Source organism: Prionailurus viverrinus, chromosome B1 (assembly GCF_022837055.1).
Source record: "Prionailurus viverrinus isolate Anna chromosome B1, UM_Priviv_1.0, whole genome shotgun sequence".
NCBI lineage: Eukaryota > Metazoa > Chordata > Mammalia > Carnivora > Felidae > Prionailurus > Prionailurus viverrinus.
This window is the reverse complement of record NC_062564.1, coordinates 83991220-84012433: the sequence shown is the minus strand read 5'-3', so window position 1 is coordinate 84012433 and position 21214 is coordinate 83991220. Positions and strand designations below refer to the sequence as shown.

Below are 21214 nucleotides of genomic sequence, written 5' to 3'. Positions count from 1 at the left end.
TAAGAATGGATCTTTATAAATTAGGATGTAAGTCTTCATTTAAGGGGTATAACATTGACATTAAACATTTTAAACATATTGAATGTAACAGTAAAATAAAACTTCCCTTGAAAAAATTACTGCAGAGAGGCTACTGCTTTACTTGTTAGTCAGCGGTTCAACTGGAATGACTTACACCTTCTTTCTGTCTTGCTAACCTCTTCAAAAGAACCCTTATTTCTTAAAACAAGGTGGATATAGTCCCTGTTAGGAATATTTATGTCAGAGGGAGGACTGAAGCACCATGCATAGACAATTTTTATTGACCTGGCTTTCTTTCCCCTCTTCTCAGCGTTTAGTTTTCCCAGTTTCATTTTTATGCATCCCTTATGGATGATTAATTTTTTTAAACACCACATTTTGCTACATTGGTATTATGATAAACAGAAATTTAGATCCTCTGTGTACTCTGCAAAACATTAAAATGATAGAAAATATGCATTAGAAAGAATGGAGAGTGTAACAGCACTTCATGTAGCATACTATCCACTTTCTTCCCAGTCCTCCCCACCTCTTTCTGACCACTTACTGAGGTAGACTCAGTACCAAAAGGGTGAGAATCTGGGTGGGAGATAGTCAAGACAGAGCAGGGTGAGAGAAATGACAGAATGGCTGAGAGCAGGCAAAGATGTCTTACTGGGCTTGCTTTGTAAGAAGAGATTTGAAGACTTTTAAGGCTAAGAAAATTGTCAGAGACTTTTGCTTTCAGCTCCTGTAGGTAAGGAGCTTACAAGTCATCATTCCCATGTTTACAGCAAGACAAAACCTGATCAAATTGAAAATCAGCAATGATTCTCAGACCAACAGAGAATTGAGGTCACAGGACAAACCACCACCCCTTTAAAGATAGGCAAAGTACAGAGAATCATAGACAATAAATGTTTACCTAAAGCAAAATTGCTGGAGCAATAAATGCTAGAAATACCTTAAGTGCATATCACTAAATGAAAGATGCCAGCCTGAAGAAGCTACAAACTGTATGATTCCAATTACATGATATTCTGGGAATGGCAAAACTACAGGGATGTTAAAAAAAATCAGTGGTTGCCAGGGATTGAGAAGGGGATAGGAAGGGATGCATAAGTGAAGCACTTAGAATTCTTAGGGTGATTAAATTATTCTGCATGACACTATAATGGTTGATTTATAACATTATACATTTTTCAAACCATATAACATAAAACACAAAGAGTAAAACTTAATGTATGCAAGTTTTTAAAATAAATCATTTTGGAGATCAGGAGATCCAAAGAAGTAACATAGCCTGTGACAAAAGAATCTCAATGTATTACAAATGTATTGAAACAAATTCACTGAATGTGGTTGGGGGAAATGATGCTGACCTAAGTAACTTTGGAAACAAGTGGAGGCTGTAAGATTAAAGACAAAAGGAAGTCCAGTAAACACTGTATTATAGTTCATAAAGTTATTTCTCATAGGGATATAAGTTAACAATTATGAAACAATATAAATGTATACTGGAACTGAACAACTAGACAAATGAATGGTAGATCATAGAAGCTGGGTTTCTCACCGTTGGGGTGGATGTGTACAGATAAGCAAGAGGAGAAGGTTAGAATGATTCATATGGTAATGGTTAGAGTTGGAGTCATCAGTAAGAAGTAATGTTGAGCTTAATATAGATAAAGATGCTTATACAGAGATTTGTGTGTGTGCACAGGTTAGTACAATTACATATTTCTTTACTATGCCAACAGAGAGAGTGCAAATGAAACAAACCTTCCCAGTACTCGTATCATGTTGTCTAATGCCATTGTCCAATAAAAAGAACCTGGAATCCCTGGAGAAGTGGCTGATTCTAGGACTGAGACGGTAAGTATACAAGATCAACCTGGATCATCACATAGTGCCAAAAAGAATGAAAAAAAAAAAAACCTAAGAAACTCCAAATTTATGGGCATATACCAAAAGGGCATTAGTAACCAAGTGTCAGAGCTCCTCTTGACCAAAGCTAGAATAATTTAAGCAATAAATAACGATGTATTGGGTTATAACCCAAAGTATAAATAATATCAATGAGTTCATAGAGATATAAATAAATTATTGAAAAAATAAATGGAGGATAAGAAACATAGCCCAAATAATTTATATAAATACTCTGCCCTAAAGAAGGTCAAATGTAACTCTTCACTCAAGTGTAGACTGAGTACATTCACCTATTTCTAGAAAAAAAGGGCGGAGTGGGAAAAGAAACTTCACAGTGAAGAAACCTACTTTATCCAGGTGATCAAGGTTAGGTGATAAAATAATGTCCATAGTATGTACCTTCAATATGATATTTTAAAAATGGTACTTTACCTGTTATCTTCCTCCATCCAAAAAGCATAATTCCTATCTAATCATGAAAACATTAGACAAATCTAAATTGAGAGACAAAATACCTAACCAGACTCCTCAAAACTGTTGAGGTTCATCAAAGACAAGAAAAGAGAGAAACTTTCACAGTCAAGAGGACTCTAAGGATATTTGACAATGAAATGTAATGTGGTATCCTGGATGGGATTTTAAAAAAGGAAAAAGACATTGGATACCAACTAAGAAAATATGAGCAAAATATGAGCTTCAGCTAATAGAAATGTATCAATATTGCTTCATTAATTATATGAAAGTGCTACACTAATATAAAACATTAATTACAGGGGAAACTGTATGTAGGAGTATATAGGAACTTTCTGTACTATCTTCTACATTTTGATGTAATCCTAAAATCTATTAAAATAAATGCCAGGGTAAGGATGACTAGAAATCCCATATTCTGGGTTTCATTCCTATCCATGTTATCAATTCATTTTATGACTTAAAACAATCAGCTGTTTTTTTAGTTTATACAAAACTAGGTGGGAATTACAATAGTCATTGACAAATATGTATCCAAACACTGATTTGGGTAAAAAAACAAAAACAAAAACAAACAAACCACTATGCTGTGCTTAAAATATAAAATATGCTATAAGAGATAATGACTCCTCTCCAGAGGAAAAAAAAAATCTACTGTCAAGATGAGGGAGAGAAAAGACATACACATAAGAAGATAAATAGTAATATAAGAGAAAGCATGGTGAAAACAAAGTCAGTATACATGCTGTGTAAGTTCAGAAAGATTGATTAGACTTGAGCAATCAGAAAATGTGTCATGGACAAACAAGTACAAGATTCAGAAAGGAGGAAGGGAGAAAAGGCAGAGATGTGATGAACACAGAGAATAAAGCCATTCAGACAGGATGGAGGAAGACCCTAGGAATTAGATGGAAGCAACTGGACCACTTCTGACTGTGGAGAGTCTTAAAGCCAGCTTAAGAAATACGGATGTTATCCCCACTTGTGGTGTCCCCCAAAATGCTGACCCATGGGGCAGAAAGCACATTCATTATGACATGGCAGCTAATAAATGCTTGGTAAATGTAAAGCCCCAATTAATAACTTTAATAGTGTATCTTTATCCCATGAAGCTCAATATATTTCTGAAATACAATTTCACTTAAATTTTTACAATCCTTAAAAGTAGTAAACAAATGAGCTAAAAATGAGAATAAGAGAATAGAAAATAGAGTTTCTAAAATAGATCTGAGACTAAAGTTTGAGTTTCCAGAGTGTTGTACAAGAGAGATTTTCTCTTGCTGCATTTTCTGTTGGGTAACCCTTGAATGTTCTTTAAAATGCTGAAGGAATTGCAAAAGTCCTAATAGATATATTTTCAAAACTTGTGGGCCTGAAGGGAAAAGGAACACAAACTGGGGCAGAAAACTGATGTAACTAATTTGACTGAATATTAAACTGCCATATTATTTGAATATTTTATTTATATAAAATCTATTTCTATATGGTACAGAATGGAATAATATTTTAGACTGAGATCCTTTTTCCCCCCTCATATTACAAATAAACCCAGTTCGGGGGCTGCCCTATTTTCCTTTCTCTCTCTCTAAGTTTTTATTTAAATTCCTGTTAGTTAACATACATACAATGCAATATTACTTTCATGTGTGCAATATAGTGACGCAACACATCCATACAACACCTGGTACTCATCACAACAAGTACATTCCTTAATCCTCACCAACTATTTAACCCATCCCTCTACCCACCTGCCCTCTGGTAACCAACAATTTGTTCCCTATAGTTAAAAAGTCTGTTTCTTGGTTTACTTCTCCCTTTTTTCCCCTTTGTTTGTTTGTTTTGTTTCTTAAATCCCACATATAAGTGAAATCATATGGCATTTGTCTTTCTCTGACTGCCTTATTTCACTTAGCATAATACTCTCTGGCTCATCAACATCGTCATTGCAAATGGCAAGATTTCATTCTTTTTATGACTGAGTAATATTCCATTATACACACACACACACACACACACACACACACACACACACATCTTTTTCATCCATTCATCAGTCAGTGGACATTTGGGCTGTTTCCATAGTTTAACTATTATAGATAACACTGCTATAAACATTGGGGTGTATGTGCATGTATCCCCTTGAACTGTAGTTTTGTATTGTTTGGGTAAATACCTAGTAGTACAATTGCTGAATCATTGGATAGTTTTACTTCTCTTTTAAAAGCTTGAAAGGGGGGCGCCTGGGTGGCTCAGTCGGTTAAGCAGCCGACTTCGGCTCAGGTCATGATCTCGCGGTCCGTGAGTTCAAGCCCCGCGTCAGGCTCTGTGCTGACAGCTCAGAGCCTGGAGCCTGTTTCAGATTTTGTGTCTCCCTCTCTCTGACCCTCCCCTGTTCATGCTCTGTCTCTTCCTCTCTCAAAAATAAATAAAACATTTTTTAAAATTTTTAAAAAAATAAAAAATAAAAATAAAGCTTGAAAGGGAAAAGTACAACATCGGAGTGGGCATACTAGTTGATGAGCACCATGCGTCATCCCAGTCCCATCTCCAACACCCAAAACTAACACCATTGCAAACTTTTAGAAACCTACCAACATTTCAATATGGTCTACATTAAAGAATAATTATCTATGGCTAATTTTCCAGGAGAATAAAATGGCTTCATATTAGAAAGAGATTATAACAGAAACAAACAATTAAAATGGGATTCTGTCTATGGTATTAGCACACTGCCCACTCAAATTCCAGGATGAATTTCACCACAGGTGTATAGGAGGCAGCTGGCAAGGGGCAGACAGGTTGGGGAGGAGTGATATAGAAGCTCAGGATCAGGCCTCAGTCAGCCTATACCATGTTCTACCAGCAGTATGGCTCTTAACTTCTTCATAATTGAGTTCTAATCCAGTTACTAGTTTGATATCTTGCCCATGTCTTCTTACAAAAGAACTCCCCAGTACCTTGGCTCTCTGTATATACCCCCAAAGGATCAAGAATTGGCTTCTTTTTGCCTTCTCTCTCAGCTATACTTGTTTCCAAAACCACAACACCCCAGTAAAGTTTGGGCCCTTAGATTCAGACTCTTTCACTTACCCACCTACTTAACAAGCCACCATCGATGTGATCTTCCAAAACACTCATTTTCCATCCAGATGTTATCACATTGCCTCACACTGCCTTCTTACTGCTCATCAGCCCACTTCCAACAACTCTAGAATCCTAGTGTGGTTAACAGTAAACTCCAAAATAAACTTCAAATGTCAGGAACCAAGAGATAATTATTTAAAATTTGATTTCAAGGTTTTTTTTAAATTTCTGAAACAAATATCGCTATAATGTCTCATATTTAATCCCACTGGGTGTTGGTATATATGTAATTTCTTTTAATACATTTTATTATTCTTTTAGAAAATTGCTCTCCAATTGTCAAAACAATGGATGCAAGTTAGAGAACTTGGGTTGGGGTGGGAGACAGAAAAATACCAAGACTCTCATTTCTCAATTCATTTCTAAATGAATATTAACAATATGGATTATGTTGCAATAGTTTATCTTGATAATTTCACTTAGTATTTTATTATGAACATTTTCCCTGACATTAAAAATTCCTTGAAAAGTTTTTCAGGTGCTACATGATTTTATATCATATGAAAGTATGATCACTTATTTAATCATTTCCCCAAGGTCTTTTTCTTTTACCTTATGATACTGCTTTAAGGTGAGGTCAAATAGGGACACTGCTCAAGAAATCAAAAGCATTCCTATGGGCTCGGAAAAAGTAACAGACTCTTTGGCCATATCCTCATTGTGACTAGAATGGCAAATGTCATGAGAGACATCCTAAATGGAAAAATCACTCCACATCTAAGCACAGCAGCCTTTCCAAGGCACACAACATAAGCAGAAGGATGCTCTTCACATCATTGGTAAAGAGTTGATGTGACAACAATACCAACTTAATTCAAACATTACTATGACTTTCAAAACTCAAAATGAAGTGTCCAAGACATTCTTAGAAACACAAGGTAAAAACCACCAAAGTTAATCTCAAAATGGATTGGGTCATGCAAGTTTTCTTTTTACCTTACACCTCTATACCCTAATTTTAACCCCATGACCAGACAGATATATGAGACCAAACCAAGAAGTTGGAAGGTCTAACTTCTTTTCTGGCAAAATACTGATCTTCTAACTTTTTGACTATCCCAAGATGCCACATGAAATAAAGAATGAATGGCAAAAGTGCTATAGAACCAGGAATAAGGCCAATAACACATGTCTGTTTTGTTTAAACCCAAAGATTAAAAAACATGAGACACCCATATGGAGTGTTTTGCTTCTAGTAACAGCCCATCAGAAATGTAGCTCCCTGAAGAAAATAAGTTACCCTTTACAACACAGCTGAATTAATTAGGAACAAATCTGCCAAAAATCTACTAGACTGTAAGTTACTGAAAGGCTGGGATGACTTATCCCATTCTTGTATTCCTAACACCTAGCCCCTTGTCTGCACCAGCACTAACCCACAGTAGAATCTCAGTTAATGTTCAACTGAACAAAGAAGCAGAACTGTAAGCTGTACATGTTTCAATGCAACTACTAATAGAACAAAAACAATTAAGGGAAAAACAAATCAAACAATGTGTCTGTTGTAGCAGTTGGGGTTCAGGCCCTGCAAGTTAAAAAATGTATTTGTAAGGATTTCCTCAGAGGTCTTAGAGCTCTAGAATGACAGTAATACCAAGCACTCTAATCAACTGTGCATAGAAAACTGTGATTCAAAAAGTCAAACAGAAAAAAACAAATTAAATAAATAATGTGCAGGGCTAAGCACAATGTATTTGTAACTAGGATTAATAAAACATTTTAGCAAGGTGGCTGAAAACAAAATCAATATACAAAAATCAATTGCACTTCTAAGCACTAGCAACAGGAGTTATGAAATGCAATAAAGATACTACATTAAAGTAGCATAAAAAACACAAAGTAGTTAGGAATAAATATAATGAAATATGTGCAATACCCTCATGAAAAAAATTAAAGTATCATTCAAAATGTTAAAGAAAACTAAATGGAAAAGAAGAAATTAAACAAGACTACTCTGCAAAATTCATGTGACTATCTCAACAGGTACAAAAAAAATCGTCTTAAATTCAACAACCTACACATGATAAAACCAAAGAAAACAAACGTAATTAAGCATTTCTTAAACTTGATAACATGCTTAATGGCTAACCACTAAAGCAAATGCCATACTTAAAGAATTTTTTGATGTAGTCTTTGAATGCAGAAATAAGACATATATAATTGTTACTATTGTTATTTAATGTTAAAAATTGGATATAAGAACTGGAAAGAAAGAAGTAAAACTTCCAGTATGTCATTATGATCTTCTACATGGGAAACCATTAGGATCAACAGAAAAAACTGAATTAGCAAAGAGGTCCAGATATAGGTTAACGCAAAATTCAGAAACATTCCTAAATCACTATAACAAGCTAGAAAATTTCATTAAAAAATAAGATACTACTCATTATATTGGAAAAATTAACACTATCAAGAAATTAAGATAGTGAAAATTACAAAAAGCCTACAGAGAGCAAATTTGTAAACTCCCCTAAAAGACATTCATAAAGAATTGATTAAATGCATAATGTATTTATGAATGGAGAAAATTGCCGAAATCAATATTCCCCAAATTAAATTGATTTATAAATTCAATGTTAAGACTAACAAAAATTCCAGCTGTACTTTTTTAAGAGCTTAATATATTTTTTTCATGATGTGTGTGTATGCGTGTGTGTGTGTGTGTGTGTGTGTGTGTGTGTGTGTATCCCTGAACAGATGCATCAAGTTAGAAAATAAAAGGAGGGGCACCTAGTGGCTCAGTCAGTTAAGCGTCCAACTCTTCATTTCAACTCAGGTCATGATCTCAGGATTGTGAGATTGAGCCCTGTAGTGAGTCCCACATAGGGCTCTGTGATGAGTATGGAACCTATTTGAGATTCTCTCTCCCTCTCTCTCTCTGCCCCTTCCTTTCCCTCTCTCTCCCCAGCCCCCCCCCCAAAAAAAAGAAAAAGAAGAAATGTCTTCCTATAACATTTTAGCACATAACAAAAGACCATAGCAATAACAACTATATGCAACTATGAAGAAAAAAATTAAACAATGGAATAAATTTCCTCCTGATAGAGCTGAAAATAGTGCTCATCAGTGAGGAAAAGACATTGTATTATGGTTGATGTTAGGAAATCTAGCTCATTATATGATGAAAATCAATACTATGTATCAATCCAATATTATGCACAAAGGTTTGAAACCTAAATATGAGATAGAAAACATGAAGCTAATACATATAAGAAAAAATTTTGTGAATTTAAGTAGATGAGGAAACAAAACTAAGACACAAAACTCAAACTATTAGGCAAAAGTGATGGATAACTGAGAAGATTAATAGACTAATACCAAATAGAGAGAAGTAATCAACATGTGATATGTAAAGAATATAGGATAAAAAGCATTTCTGCAAATATAGACAACCAACCAGAAAGCACATGAAGATGTAGACAAGAACTTCACAGAAAGGAAAACTTGAATGGCTAACAAATATATGAAGATATGTTCATACTTATTAATTAGAACAAAATAAAAGCAGGTATTCAATTCAAGGTGGTAAGAAGGGCTGGGATGAGGGGATTAATAGAAAAAATGAAAAATAAAACTAAATGAACAGATACCATGTTCATGGATTGAGAGGTTGTATGTCATATAGATGTCAATTCTACCCTAATTGATCTATAGAAACAATGCAATTACAGGTAAAGACTCAATGGGTTGGTGGTGGTGGTGTTGATTCTATCTATCCATCCATTCACCTACCTCCCTATTACAAGCTTATTCTAGAATGTGTCTATGGAAAAGCAAAATACCAAGAATAGCCAAGACATTCCTAAAGGAATATCAAATCAAGATAGGTGGACATGTCTTACCAGATATCAAGACTTATTAGGTTTAAGCTATAAATAAAGTATTAAGCATATCAAAATAAAGTTTAATATGGTATGGATTAGGGATAGACAAACATGACAGGAGCTCTACAAAGGATCCAAAATTGAAGATATATGGAAGTGTGATTTATTACAGAACTGAACTGAAAGTTAATAGAAAAAGGAGGAATTTTTCCATAAAATGAGTTGAGAAAAACTGGGAAAAAATAGTATAACAGTATATCTGTACTGATAAAATACACAAAAATAATTCTATGTATATTAAATATAAAAGATAAAACATAAAATGTTAAGATAAGATTGAATATCTGGGACAGGAATAATTTCTTAAGTTTAACATAAAAAGCTCAAATCATAAAGGAAAATATTTATATGCCTAAATTGTGTTAAAAGTAAGAACTTCTGCCCACCAAAAAATGTCATAAAAAGAAATTGAAAATTCAAGCCACAAACTGGGAGATATTTGTGATTTTTTAAAATATTATCATAAAAATATAGAAAGCACATCTGGAAGTCAATCAGAAGTAACAAACAAGCTAGTGAGAAAATGGCAGCACTTAACAAAAGAGGCAATAAAAATGGCTAAATATTTGAAAAATGTAATCTAGAAAACAAATTGGCATTAGGTAGTAGGATATAAGTATGTGCATATAATTTAAGATAGATATGTTAAAGAATGTTTCACAGAATATTCATTTAGCATTCCCTGTATTGGCAAAAAAATAATTCAGGAGTAAAATGGATAAATAAATTCTGGAATACTCATTCTGTGGAATACCATGTAACAATGAAAATGGAATACTACGTAACTGCATGCATCAACAAAGATGAATTTTAAGAGAATAATGTTGAGTGAAAAAGCAAGCTACAGAAGAATGTATAATTTTGTTTATAGAACTTGAAATGCATGAAAAACTAATATAGGTTTAGGGAAAGAAACATATATGAAGAAAACTAGGAAGAAAAACCAGGAGGAAAAATCAAGACAATTATATCACAAAATCCAAGCTACCTCTTAGGAAGCATAAACAGAATGACAATGGTACAAGCATCCAAGGAGCCTTGACAGTAATGGTTCTTTTTTTTTTAATTTTTTAAAAATGTTTATTTATTTATTTTGAGAGACAGAGACCGAGCACAAGCAGGGGAGGAGCAGAGAGAGAGGGAGACACAGAATGTGAAGCAGGCTCCAGGCTCCGAGCTGTCAGCACAGAGCCCAACGCGGGGCTCAAACTCACGAACCGTGAGATCATGACCTGAGCCGAAGCCAGACGCTCAACCGACTGAGCCACCCAGACGCCCCAGTAATGGTTCTCTTAATCTGAAGTGATAGGTATGCAAGAGATTGTTCTTCTTTCATTTTCTATAATATTATGCATAGCCTAATTATAAATCTTTTTTTGTTTTTGTACAATAGGTAAAAAACAAAACATACAAGAGAGCGCTGTCTGAAGTTCCTCTATCGTCCTTTGGCTGATAAATTGCTTTTTTTTAAACTTTTCTTCTCAGGTTAAAAAAATATATCAACATTTATTATAGCATATCTTGAAATAGCATCTTGTGTATACTAGGTGCTTAATAATTATTCATTATCATTATTATTATCAACACTACCATATATGTTATTATCAATGCAACCACCAATGTGGCCAAAACAGTCTATGGCTTCTCTCCTTACCCAATGCTTTAATGCTTTCCCCAACCAACAAAAACAAATTAAATTGATGAATTATGCCTTTACTCAACTATCTTTTTAATCATATATATCCCGCTCTTACTACAAATGTTTTTAAAACTTCCATAGTTCCTGCCTCCATTCAGTATACCTCTTATAGGCTTTCACTTCACTTAGATCATTATTTTCAATTTAAGAATATTGCAATGCTTCCACATTCTATTTTTATATCCATTCCTCCCAAAGGAAGGCCCCTCATCTTTGAATTTGGTTTCAATATTCACATACAATGAATGTGAGCATCTTGAAGACGAGAGTCACATCTCATTGCTCTCTCTATCCCCAACATCTTGCCCCACATGATGAGCACATTTGTATCTGCTCAAAAGATGTTTGGAGAAGGAATAATGAATAGTAAAATGAATAAACTAAGGATTACACAAACGTGGAAGATTCTTGTTTAAGTTAAAGGACAAAGCAGTTATGTTTTGCCTCTCATTTGTTCTAAAACAATAGTGTTGTTAAATTGAAAAAATAAACACAAAAGGCATAAGTCTATAAAAGGAATAGGGGTTCAGTAGCCAAAATATTTCATAAAAATCTTGAAAGGTGGGGAACCTGGGTGGCTCAGTCAATTGAGCCTCTGACTCTTGATTTCAGCTCAGGTCATGATCTCATGGTTGGTGAGACTGAGCTCCACATGGGGCTCTGTGCTGAGTGTGTTACTGAGTGTGCAGAGCCACCAGCAGCTTAACATTTATAACAAGGCCAAATAAAATAAAATAAAATAAAATAAAGTGAAATAAAATAAAATAAAAATATATACATAATATATATATATATATATATATATATATATAGAGAGAGAGAGAGAGAGAGAGAGAGAGAGAGAGAGAGAAAGAGAGAGAGGGAGTGCACCTCTTTCTGAAAATTTGAATAATTGCTACAGAAGCTAGATTATTGCTGTTGAAGTAGGCACTTATCTATTCTGGCATTTATGAGTTATTGAACTAAGAGGGAGCTTTCTGCTCATTTACCCTAGAATACCGACTATCAGTTTTTAAGACCCATCCATGTACAGAGAGTTTCTAATAAGTCTCTTTATTCAGGAGAAACCTGTGTGAAAAAAACAGATATATATGGCTGAGACAAAATGGGGAAAAATAATATTAGATCCTTGCTGATACCATAAAAAATTATATATGTATTAAAGAGCTAAATATAAAAGACTAAATTATAAAATTTTAAGGTAAATTTAAATATAGATGACCTGTACTATTAAATATGAATAACAATTGGAAATAAAAAGACATGTGTGGAAAAACAGCAGCAACATAAAAGAATGACAACAACAACAACAAAAAACTTTTAGACTAACTTCAGAGAAAAATAAATAGGAATTGAGATTATTTTCATCAATGATGTTCAAGAATACAAAAAGCTAATATTTATTTAAGGATTACCACATGCCAAGTTCTGCTCTGAGAGCTTTACATGCTTAATCCAATTTAATCCTCCTAATATTCTTATAAAAGAGTAAAGATTTTTTCCTTCCCTTAGATGTAAAACCCTAAATTAAAATAATTAAACATTTCTAATGTACACGATAAGTGGCTAATCCAAAATGTGTACCTAGGCCCTCCCTCTCCAAAACTTATACTCTTAGCTTTATACTATAATGCCTTTGGAAACATAGCACCTATAAAACAAGAGTCTGTTGTAATAACCAAAGCACCAAAAACGTTTCTACAAATGTTAATCAGGCTTACCAAAAAGAAAACTGTTAGGTAAAGTCAAGAAACTTTTCCAGAGCAAAGAGACAGTAAGAAAACAAAAGACCTATGAAAAGAGTGGGGGAGGGGGTGGAACTACATTTGAGTGCCTAAAGTTCTAGAAAGTGAAAACAAAAAAAGATGTGTTTTCACATGAGAAGAAATCATCAAAAATCCCAGCCCAAATAATAATAAAAGAAAAAATCTAAATATACTTTCATGCCATTTTATACCCCCCAGCATAGAGAGAGTATCTTAAAATATGCTTTCAAAGTGACAAAAATGAAAACAAAATTCATGAAAAATAAATGACAATATGTCATTGTCCTAATTAAATGCTAGAAAATAAATTTAGAGCAATGCCTTCAAAGTTTAAGGAGAAAAAAATTGAACCTAGATTATATATTTTCAAATGTGGGGTAAAACAAATATATTTTCATATACTCATAAACTCAGTTATTTTTTATCCCATCCACCTTTCAGAAGAAATTGCTTGAGGATAGCTTCATCAAAACAAGAATGGCAATCAAGAAAGAGAAAGAAATAAGCAATAACAACAATAACAGCAGAAATAAACCAGAGGCACAGTGAAAGAAAATCTTAAGATAACAGTGATGTAGCAAGCCTAGAAGGCAATTGGTTTTAATTGGAAGAGTAAGACCTGAACCACCAGTAAAAAAAATCTCACAGAAGATGGAATAGATTTCAATCAATATAAAAAAATAAGTCAAAAGAGATCAGCACTGTGACTTACAAAAAAAAAAAAAAGTTCTTCAATATTACCAAAGGGAGGTAAAAAGGAGAAGGAGGAACACAGACATTAGGAAAAACAGAAAAAAAAAATCCACAAGAAAGCTATTTGTTACATATATAAGGCAAACCAAAATTTGGCATGATTTTGAGTGGTTAGTGGAACATAATGTAACAGTACTACTCATTTGACCTTGAGGCTAGATTGATTCAAGTAATGTAACAGGTGGGTAGCTGGGCCATGAGGAAGGAAAAGTAATCTTACTCATCATCTTTGGAACAGACATAGAGCTAACGTTTGAAAGAATTGATTATGGTTTCAGAATGGAACATAAATGCTATCTAGCAGATAGAGCTAACAGAAGTTGGAAGACAGAAAAAGTGTGGAGAGGAAGAGAGGTCTAATATCCTCCCAGTGCACAGCGAGGAATAAGGAGACCCCATCTAAAGACTAGGACACAGGAGTAGAGATTAAAGTGCATTATCAGAAGTTATACACATGCATAATTGAAGAACTTTTCTAAATTAGATAACTATTCAAAATTGAAAAGAAGGAGGGAATTGTGAGGAGGACATTATTTATATAAATGAGATAATCTGCCATATTTTACAGTGAGAAGTAGAAATAACATCTAACGTTGACTAATCAATTAGTGTTTAAATATTTGTTTAAAATTATAGCATTAACTAATAGAAGAGCCAAAATCAAAAATGGTTTAAATGGTTAAAGTGTATCTGTTGGGGACTGTGAGAGACCGGCTGGTGCTTTTCTTGATGAATCTGTTGGTACTTACTAGACTTTACCCATGTGCATATAACACACTGGTAATTTAAAATTTAAAAAAAATGAGTAATTAAAAAAAAACAAAACCAGGGCTCCTGGGTGGCTCAGTCGGCTGAGTGTCCGACTTTGGCTCAGGTCATGATCTCACTGTCTGTGGGTTCAAGACCCGTGCCTGGCTCTGTGCTGACAGCTCAGAGCCTGGAGCCTGCTTCAGATTCTGTGTCTCCCTCTCTGTCTGCCCCTCCCCCACTCATACTGTCTCTCTCAGAAATAAATAAACATTAAAAAAATTAAAAAAAAAACCCACAATAGATCCTAAGACTAGGATCAATGCCCATTGAAATATCATCCTATAACATAAAGAAATTTTCAGATTCAACCTCTATTAAATGCTTTACAACCAATATTGCTTATAGATGTTACTTATAAAATCTCTTGATTCTCTTTTCCCCATGTATATTTCAGGATCACTTTCTACCCATTTGTATCTGAAACTCATTAGTCCCAATATATTTTAAATAGTCCCAATATATTTTAAATAATTATTTGCATTTTTTGCTGATTTTAAACATATATATAAAAAAGTATGTGCATCATGGAAAAATGGGAAATTCTAAAAAATATATAGATCAAACAATCATAATCTACTTTTCAGAAACTAAATTGTACACCCGAAACTATTATTACACTGTATATTAACTGGAATTTAAACACTTAAAAAAAAACTTGTTTAAATAGAAAAAAAAAGGAAGCAGTTACTTTTGATACTTATCTTCAATTACCTTCACTGTTAAACATAACTGAAATCATAATACAATTAATGCTTTGCATTCTACTTACAAAAATTAATATATAAAATTTTCCATGCTATTATTATTCAAATGTAATTTTTAAAATAAATGTTGATGGATTATAAAAATAGTACATAACAGGGGCACCTGTGTTACTCAATTGAGGCTCCAACTCTTGATTCCAGTTCAGGTTATGATCCCAGCATTGTGGGATTGAGCCACAAGTGGGGCTCTGTGCTGAGCATGAAGCCTGCCTAGAATTCTCTCCTTATCCCTCTGCTCCCCTCCCCCACTCATGCTCGCTCTCTCTCTTAAAATAAAAAAAAAGTATATAACAAATATACAGAAGTTAGAAAATAGAGAAAAACACAAAAAATAATGATCCTTTATAATTCTATAGTCTAGAGATACTCAGTTTTAACTCCTCCCACCTTTGCTCAGTATATACAGGGTGTGTTTTAACAATTAATCTAATCTATTGTAAGTGGAAGTTTGTTTCCTGCTTTTTGTTTGTTTATTTTGAGAGAGAAAGTGAGTAGGGGAGGGGCAAAGAGAGAGAGAGAGAGAGAGAGAGAGAGAGAGAGAGAATCCCAAGCTCGCTCCACACCATTAGTGCAGAGCCCTACATGGGGCTTCATCTCAGGAACCCTGAGATCATGACCTAAACCAAAATCAAGAGTCAGATGCTTAACTCACTGAGCCATCCAGGTGCCCTCCTGCTTTTTTCATGATAACAAAGACTATTCCCTTTGTACACCAACTTCTTCATAAATATTTTTGCATTTTATTATCGAAGTGTAATTAATTCTTGTCCCATTATTAAATAGTATTAAATTTTTATCCTACTATTAAATATTCTTGTTCTTCTAATTTGTCAATCATTCAAATTGGAAATAATGATTCAATGAACCCATTTGTGCATAAAATCTTTTCCTCTTTTGGATTATTTTCATCATTTAAATCCCTAGAAGTACATATACCATCTCTAAGAGGAGTACAATAAATTTAGACTGTATAAAGATCATTCTGAGTACAATTGAAAAAGCATGTAATTTATATGAAAGTGAAGTCATTCTTTGACTTATGTAAGATGTTGCTGCATAATTAAAAATCAAAAAAGAGTGGGGTGCATTCTTTTCACATGCCCTTAAAAATCAGTAAGAAAATATGATGCCTTTTAGGTTGAATGTACACATAGAAACCTCAGAAACAGCTATCTCCTTTCTCCCAAAAGTGAGTAATAATTTATACCAGGCAAACAAACAACTACTGGTTTCGTTCCTTTTATGGCCAATGTATCTCCATGGAAGGCAGTAGAGCAGGTAAAGATTCTCAGTCAACTATAAAGTTCCAGTGCTTATTTACAAGGCTGATAAAAGAGTTGCTTTAACAAATCATGCTTCCTCTCTGATCCTAATGACATCAACTTAAGAGAATGGTGATACAATGACAATTGGATCACTAGAAATTGCAGTATTATATTTTCAAGATATGACTGACATTTGTATGCAGATCTCTAAAGGAAAAGGAAGAGATCCACTGACTTCCATAGATCTCTTAGTGTTTTAATTTCTAAAGGCAAAACATTAATTACTTTTGTCACATTAGCTGGCATATGGCCCTGAAAATACCATCGGATGTTAGTAATATGATATTTATATTTGTAGGAACTAGTATTAATTACCTAGATGTTAAATTCTGGGAGTCTCTGAATGCAAATGAAAACCACAATGAGATATCACCTCTTACCTGTCAGAAGGGCTAAAACCAAAAACATAAGAAACAGCAAAGGATGTGGAGAAAAAGGAACCCTCATGTGCTGTTGGTGGGAATGCAAAATGGTGGGACTACTATGGAAAACAGTATGAAGCTTCCTCAAAAAATTAAATACATTATGTACATTAAGTACATATTTGTCAGTACTTTCACTACTGGGTATTTACCCAAAGAATATAAAAACACTAATCTGAAAAGACATATGCACCCCTATATTTATTTCAGCAATATTTACAATAGCAAGATATGAAAGTGACCCAACTCCATCAATAGATGAATGGATAAAGAATATGAAGTACCTATATACAACAAAATATTAGCCATAAAAAAAGAATAAAATATTGTCATTTGCCACATGGACAGATCTAGAGAATATAATACTAAGTGAAGTAAGTCAGTCAGAGAAATACAATTAGCACATGATTTCACTCATATGTGTAATTTAAGAAACAAAACAAACAACCAAAAAAAGAGACAAATGAAAAAACAGACCCTTAAATATAGAAAGCGAACTAGTGGTTACCAGAGGGGTGGTGGGTGGGGGAAAGGGTGAAATAGGTGAAAGGGATTAAGACACTTATTGTGTTGAGCACTGAATGATGTACAGAATTGTTGAATCACTATATTGTACACCTAAAACTAATATACCACTATATGTTAATTATACTGAAATTGAAAAAACAAATAATTTTTTTAAGATTAAAAAAAATTGTTTTAATGTTTATTTATTTTTGAGAGACAGACAGAGTGTGAGTGGGAGAGGAGCAGAGAGAGAGGGAGACACAGAATCCGAAGCAGGCTCCAGGCTCTGAGCTGTCAGCACAGAGCCCGATGCGGGGCTTGAACTCACAGACCGTGAGATCATGACCTGAACTGAAGTCAGACGCTTACCGACTGAGCCACCCAGGTGCCCCAGATAATTTTTTTTTAATGTTGAGAGTCTCTCTTAGTATTTCCTCCTTGGTACTATGCATGAGATTTCTTAAATGCCCATTAGTGATTAAAGGTGTTTGCATAGTTGTGATGACACAAGGTAATGGAGAAAGTAAAAGACAGCAAATTATTCCACACTGGAAATAAGTTACAAAGTGAGTATCTGAGGGCCCAAAGTCTGTCGAGCAAGTCACTTTGAGAATCTGAACGATCCATATAGCCAGAAAATAAATTTAATTAAGAACATGCTGGAGGAAAAATTGTACAGAAATAAAGATGGAAAGGTTGACCAGAGACAGATAACAAAGGGCCTTGTACACCAGGTTAAAGTAGCAAAATATTGAGGGTATTTAAACATGAGATGTCAGGGGCGCCTGGGTGGCTCAGTTGGTTAAGCATCCGACTGCGGCTCAGGTCATGATCTTGCGGTTTGTGGGTTCAAGCCCCGCGTCGGGCTCTGTGCTAACAAATCAGAGCCTGGAACCTGTTTCGGATTCTGTGTCTCCTCCTCTCTCTGCCCCTCCCCTGTTCATGCTCTGTCTCTCTCTGTCTCTCAATAATAAATAAACGTTAAAAAAAATTTAAAAAAATAAACATGAGATGTCATGATAAAGAACACTCTACCTGGAGAACAAGGAAAACAACTGACAAAGAAAAGAGGTTGTTGCAGTAATCTAGGCAAGAGATGATAATAGCCAAAATTAAGAAACTAGAAGCTGGATGGTGTTATGGGCTAAACTGTGTTCTCTTTAACTCTGTTGAAACTTTAACCCCCATTACCTCAGTATCTGACTACATTTGGACATAGGGCCTTACAAAGGGGTGATTACATTAAAATGAGGCTGTTAGTATAGGTCCTAATCTAATCTGGTGTTCTTACAAGAGAAATACAGACACACAGAGAGACATCAAGGATGTGTGCATACAGATGTCCACCATAGGAGGACACAGCAAGAAGGTGGCAGTCTGCAAGCCAAGGAGAGAGGCCTCAACGCTGATATACAAGGTCACAAGTTGAGCTATGGATCTGTTGAATTCTTCATAATTATGAGACATCCAAGTGAAAATATAATTATGGATTAGACAATTAGATATTTATGGATCTGGAAATCAGGAAGTTTGGCTGGAGAAATGGGGTGGGACTCATCAACATACAGATGAATGAAGACCTGTTGGAGACAAGAGAACCATTGCTTCAAGCTGGTGACTCTCAGATATGAGAATATAGAAATGAAACAGTATATATTCACAGATGGTTCTATCCCCCCCAGCAAAGTTAATTAAGTGTTGCCTCTTAGCGCTTGAGGCCAACATTTGAATGTCTACCTAGAACACATTACCCTTTTTTGAACAGGACCCTATTTTGATTCAGGTTTCAAGCAGTAATGGGCCAAACCCTAGGAAATAAATCATGATTGGTTCATGGAAATCATTGCAATCTACCTTCCCTTTGCCAGAGAATATTTAGTAGACATTTGACCTATTCATTTCCAGTGTCAATATATCTGAAAAAAAATTTACTGATAAAAAGAGAAAAAACATATACAAAGACATTTACCTCTTTTTTCTTTAATTTGAGGCCTGCTGAAAAAATGTCATATTCGGTATAGTGGCAGCCACATTGTGAGAATGAGGGAAGGTCAACAAAATCAAAGAAAAGACTCCCCAGAGGTCTGAAACTACAGTTCCTAAAGCAATCCTGGAATCACTTTACCACTTCACTTGTCTTGAGAGAGAAATAATCCCGCATTGTTCATTCCACTTTAATAAATTAAGTTGTACAACGTGATGATTTGATACATGTATATACTGTAAAACAGGGACCACAATCAGGTTAGTTAACACCTCCATCATCTCATATACTTACTTTTTTTGGTGATAACATTTAAGATCTACTCTATTAGCAATTTTTATGTATGCATAAAACCATGTTCTACATTAGATTCCCAGAACTTATTCATCTTATAATGGAAAGTGTGTACTCTTTGACTACCATCTCTCCATTTCCCACACTCTCAGGCCCTGGCAAACATCATTCTACTGTTTTTGAGTTTGGCTTTTTTAGATTCCATATGTGAGATGATACAGTATTTGCCTTTCTGAGTCTGGCTTATTTCATTAGCATCATGTCCTCCAGGTTCATCCATGTTGTCACAAAATGCAAGATTTCCTTCTTTTTATGTCATCCTTGCACAGAGGCCATGCTAATCTTCTCTGTATCATTCCAATTTTAGTATATGTGCTGTTGAAATGAGCACTTTTTTTTATATACACATACAATGGAATATAGATACAGATTTATATAGATGATATAGACATAGATGCACACAATACACACAGACACACATATAGACATACCACACTGATACTTTAGTTGATTCCATGCTCTGGCTATTGCATATAATGCTGCATTGAACATGAGGATGCAAATATTTCTTTGAGCTAATTATTTCATTTTATGGAAGGTATCTTGAAAGTGCAGGCTAAGATAACAACTTGCTCTTCCTATTAAAGCTGAGAGCCTCTAGCTTTTAGTCTGCTCTTAGTTCTTAGTTCTTAGTTCTTAGCTCTTAGCTCTTCTTTCAATTTCTACTTAGAAAACAGTGATGATTTAAAAGATAGCATGGGCCACCCTCTGTGTGCAAAAATGGTAAAATTGAATAGAGTAATTAGTAGGATACAATATAGAAAACATCAAGAGCTAGTAGTTTAAAACATTTTATACAATATCAGGGCACCTAGGTGGCTCGGTTGGTTGAGTGTCCAACTTCAACTCATGGTTCATGAGTTCAAACCCATGTCAGGCTCTGTGCTGACAGCTCAGAGCCTGAAGCCTGCTTCATATTCTGTCTCTGTCTCTGTCTCTCTCTGCCCCTCCCCTGCTTGCATACCGCCTCTCCTCCCCTCCCCCTCTCTCAAATGTAAACATTTTATGCAATATCAAAACTTTAAATGGGTTTTTACAACAGTCATTACTTAAGACACAATATAATTTCAAGTATACATTCATTTAATAATCATATAGTAGATGCTCAATAAATACTTTTGATTTAATTTGATGTGAGAATCACATTGAACATCGAGAGCAAAATCAAATTCTGTTTCCTCATATAAGAAAAACTCACAAAGGCTTTTCCTTGCATTATTTCATAAAAGAAATTTCTTAAAAGTCCAAATATCTCTACCACTTTACTTTTTTTTTCTACACAGAACCCTACAAAGTGAATTCTCTTCTGTGGTCTAATGCAGGAATAGAGATTAGAAATATGTCTCTGCTTTCCCAGGGGAATTCCAGCAAACCTTTTTTAAAAAGGATAATACCAATTTTCTTT

General features: G+C 34.5%; 1 non-coding gene across 1 annotated transcript; it reads right to left on the bottom strand.

Annotated features, from left to right (window-relative positions):
* Positions 1–20034: 20034 nt before the first annotated feature.
* On the bottom strand, positions 20035–20140 carry LOC125165000 (U6 spliceosomal RNA). The gene has a single exon (XR_007151909.1). It is a non-coding gene; the product is annotated as a U6 spliceosomal RNA (small nuclear RNA).
* Between the last annotated feature and the right edge of the window lie 1074 nt (positions 20141–21214).